At 35.2% G+C, this 5,004-nt stretch overlaps 1 long non-coding RNA gene across 1 annotated transcript in view; it reads left to right on the top strand.

Annotated features, from left to right (window-relative positions):
* LOC128247591 (uncharacterized) overlaps positions 1-5,004 on the top strand; it is a 291,898-nt gene that overhangs the window by 30,545 nt on the left and 256,349 nt on the right. The window contains exon 2 of the long non-coding RNA XR_008263930.1: positions 4,729-4,783. This is a non-coding gene — a long non-coding RNA (uncharacterized LOC128247591). The remainder of the gene's footprint in view (positions 1-4,728; positions 4,784-5,004) is intronic.

The raw sequence follows: 5,004 nt of genomic DNA, 5'->3' as shown, positions 1-5,004 counted from the left end.
AATATATATATACATGCACACACACATACATACGTGCGGGTGACACGTAAAAGCACCCACTACACTCTCTGAGTGGTTGGCGTTAGGAAGGGCATCCAGCTGTAGAAACTCTGCCAAATCAGACTGGAGCCTGGTGTTGCCATCCGGTTTCACCAGTCCTCAGTCAAATCGTCCAACCCATGCTAGCATGGAAAGCGGACGTTAAACGATGATGATGATGATGATGATATACACACACACCCACACCTACACACACATATTGGTATCTATATATATGTCACTCTATTTACACACACACACACACTCATGCATTGGTTTTAATTATTATTATTATTCCACTTTTTGCATGCTACATTCACTTGAACCTTTATTTTTCTGAAAACATTTATTTCTTTTCCTTTGATACAAACATGCAATGGTGGGGCTGGAGGTAAACAGTTTTGACATTTATTTATGTCAAATTCATTGCGTGCCAAAGAATTTTCTTTGTTCTTTTTAACTGCCAGACTATTTTTGATTTGTTTATTAAAATTAAGGAAAAGATACTTTTTCATAACCAATTAAAATAATTTAAAGGACATTTATTAACTTGTTTAAAATAATCCCTTTTACTATAGACACAAGGCCTGAAATTTGGTGGGAGGGTGCTAGTCGATTACATTGACACCAGTGTTTCACTGGTATTTGATTTATCAACCTCAAAAGGATGAAAGGCAAATTCAACCTTGGCAAAATTTTAACTCAAAGCATAGCAACAAGTGAAATATCACTAAGCTTTCCATCCAGCATGCTAACAATTCTGCCAGCTAACCGCCTTAAACTTGTTTAAAATAATAGCATGTATAACCATAACATAAAATGCTTTAATAGAGTACATTTTGTCTCTTGAAACTGACAAATATCGAATGTCAGTGATAGCTGTCATTTTTGTAAATCTATCCTTAAATGCCATTTTATCCATTTCAAACATTTGGCTGTGAACATCAGAGGGCTTCTCGCATCATAGCATGCATCAACAAGGAATGTTTATTTTGTGTTATCAATGAATATAGAATTCCAAGTATGGCTGTGTGGTATAAAGTTTGTTTCCCAACTACATGGTTTCAGATTCAGTCCCACTGTGTGACACCTTGGACAGGTGTCTTCTGCTATACCCCCAGGCTGACCCAAGTCTTGTGAATGGATTTGGTAGACAGAAACTGAAAGAAGCCAGTCACATGCACGCATGCACACACACACACACACACACACACACACACACACACACATACACACACACACACACACACAGAGTAAGAAGTGGGACATGATATCCAGGCAGATATCGAATTTCTCTGAGTAAATTCCAAGTTTGGTTTCTTCCAATGGTACATTTTTTGTCATCTGCCTTCAGCCCTCATTATACTCTCTATCTGTCTGTTTGTCTGTTGTCTCCCCCTCTCTCTCTCTCTCTCTCTCTCTTTCTCTCTATATATCTATCTATTTATCTATCTGTATATATATATATATATATATAAAGATCGTTGCCAGTGCCCCTGGACTGGCTCTTGTGCGGGTGGCACATGAGATGCACCATTTTAAGCGTGGCTGTTGCCAGTACCGCCTGACTGGCTCCCGTAGGATTTTCGAGTGAGATCATTGCCAGTGCCCCTGGACTGGCTTGTGCGGGTGGCACATAAAAGACACCATTTCGAGCGTGGCCATTTTCGTGCGGGTGACACGTAAAAGCACCCACTACACTCTCTGAGAGGTTGGCGTTAGGAAGGGCATCCAGCTGTAGAAACTCTGCCAAATTAGATTGGAGCCTGGTGTTGCCATCCGGTTTCACCAGTCCTCAGTCAAATCGTCCAACCCATGCTAGCATGGAAAGCGGACGTTAAACGATGATGATGATGATGATGATGATGATGATATACACACACATAAAATTAATATAAACAGCAGATTGCAATGCTGCAGTTAAGACACATGAATGAAAACATATACACTAACAGGGAACATAATTGTTCGAAAAATATGGACCAAGAATTCTTAAGACTGATGTCAGTTTTGGCAATTTCCATTAAGTCAGCTCGGTGTTTGGCTATTTCCGGACCTGTTTCTCTATTAACATGTATGTTTGCAAATCCAAGTTAATGAATGATTTAGTGATTCATTAATGTGTATACACAAGATTAATGTAAATAGAAGGCTGCATTTTTCGGTCAATTGTGGTCCCTGTTAGTGTATATGTTGTCATTTATGTGCATTAACTACAGCATTAAAGCATTTTAGCTCTTATTTCTAACAATGTAGGTGTTTTTTAACACCCTAGTTACATTTAGTGACAATTATAATTCTCCTTTTTGGTGAAACATTGCAACCTGCTGTTTATATTAATTTTCTGTATACACATTTGCAATTCGTTAAATCATCCATTAATTTGGATGATGCAAACATATATGCTAATAGGGAAACAGGTCTGGAAGCAGCTGAACACCAAGCTAGCTTAACTAATGATGGCAATGGAAATTGCCGAAACTGATGCATCAGTCTTAAGAATTCTCAGTCAGTATTTTTCAGACGTTTATGGTCCCTGTTAATGTATATGCTTTCAATCATGTGCATTACATGCAACATTAGAGCATTTTAGCTCTTATTTCTAGCAATGTAGGTGTTTTGTAACACCCTAGTCACATTTAGTGCCAATTATATATATATGGGGGTAGGGTGTATGTGTGTGTGCATGTGGTTGCCTCTCTTTTCCTTGATATCATGTAATAGTTGTAAATGATTCTCACTGTCATACAGGCAGTGTCATTCATCTTCAGTATACTGTGAGATCATGTCAGGCCATGCAAAATCAGAATTCTAATGAGAATTCTAATGGCTCAGACAGAACTTTTCCTTGGATGTATGCATGTGTGTATGTTTATGTGGGTCATGATGTGCATAATAGACATACCTGTGCATGATGAGAATAATATTAATGGATTTATCTAATGGATTTATTTGGATCTCTCCTCCTTCTCTCGACATAAAGAACCACAATAACTATCATTGATGATGAACTTTATTCCACTGTTACATATGTTTAACCTATTTCACTCTGATGACGGCATATTCAGCATAGAGAGTTTTCACTGAACATGATGTTTTAATAGCTGGGACTCCCAGAAACAGCAGTCAGAGACTATCTCTACCTTTTATTATATAGGTTTCATTTCATTTATTATATAGTTTTTATTTCATTATGTAACTAAATTATATGGCTAAATTAAATTAAATGTCCTTGTCAAGTCTTGCTAAATTGTTTGCCTTTCCTTTCTATTTTAAGCTGTACCTACAGACTCAAGGGGAAGTCACTTCTAGCTGCTTTGATTAAGGTAGTCACAAAACCACAACTTGAACTGCCTTTCAAACTGGAATTTTAGTGACATACCTACTTGAGTACTCAGAGCACATACCTATTAGTTTGAGCTACCGTGATGAAAACTTGTATCTTTTGTGTGTGTGTGTGTGTGTATTTATGTATATATGTATTATTATTATTATTATTAATAAGGTGGTGAGCTGGTAGAATCAAGCATTTTGTCTGTCTTTATTTTTTGAATTCAAATACCATTCTTTTGGGATAGGATCAATGAAACGAGTGCCCATTGAGCATTGGAATCAATGCAGTCAACTGGCATCCTCCCGCCAAAATTTCAGGATTTGTGTTTATAGTAGAATGTATTATTATTATTATTATTATTATTATTATTATTATTATTATTATTATTATTATGATTACTATTATTATTATTATTGAGTGAGAGAGCAATGCATGCCATCAAAGTGACACTGGGGTAAAATATACGAAGCCCAGTATACCCATCATGACTACCCATCTGATAAGTGTATACCAGGAACATTCATCACAACCATATATGCATGACATGGTGATCTTATATCAAGATTAACAGCGCATGATCTTGCAGGTGAGGCCCAGTAGAATATTTTTCAGATCGAGTAGCCCATCCCTCTCAAAAGGTCCATGAATAAGGGTTGTTTAAGGATGATGAACGAAACATCAATATTTCCAAAGGTGAATTATCCAAACCCCAAAGTATTCCTCTCAACACATGTCTATGATGTTCTCCTGCTACTTCTGCTCATGATCAGAGATGCACATATCGTCAGCCACTAAGGGACATGTGCAACTGGTTAAAGTCAAACAACTGTCAATCAAATCTATGGTATTGAGCAGAATATTTGTTGTAGCCCATCTTCTATACCAAGACAAAACAATGTACATGACAACACTTCCAATCAGTTAAAATGAGAAGCCATGAGAACCAGTGCCTGGTCCTGCATCAGGGCATTTCTTCTTCTTCTTCTTCTTCTTCTTCTTCTTCTTCTTCTTCTTCTTCTTCTTATTATTATTATTATTATTATTATTATTATTATTATTATTATTATTATTATTATTATTATTAATCCCTGCAAGTCATTTTTCTTCTGACATTCAACACTAAATATATATATGTGTGTGTGTATATATATATATATATATATATATATATATATATAACTGTGTTCTATTTCCACATCTGCTTGATGAAGATCATGTAGTTGTAAGTTGTATATAGGTATATATGTGTATGTGTATCTATACACACACACACACACTTGCATGTGCAAATATTTTGAACAATTTTTATTATTTCTCTCATTGAATATATTCATTAGGTTTCATTTATTTTTCAGGTTTTATGGCCAGATCTGTGATTTTCATGTGGTTTTTCCAAAGTCACACATTATGGTAAGTACATTTCATTAATAATTTCACATTACAAATTATATATGATATTGATACTATTGTTTTGTTAAATAAATATCTAGTGTTAAATGTATTATAAACCTAGTTTAAATATTTTAGGTTATGATGGTATAATAATCTAATAACCTTTATCTATATATCTGTTTTAATTGTATTTGAATCACTTCAACTACATATATAATATGCATATATATATATATATA

Source organism: Octopus bimaculoides, chromosome 4 (genome assembly GCF_001194135.2).
Source record: "Octopus bimaculoides isolate UCB-OBI-ISO-001 chromosome 4, ASM119413v2, whole genome shotgun sequence".
Taxonomy (NCBI): domain Eukaryota; kingdom Metazoa; phylum Mollusca; class Cephalopoda; order Octopoda; family Octopodidae; genus Octopus; species Octopus bimaculoides.
Note: the sequence above shows the minus strand (reverse complement) of the source record. Positions and strands in the feature narration are given on the sequence as shown.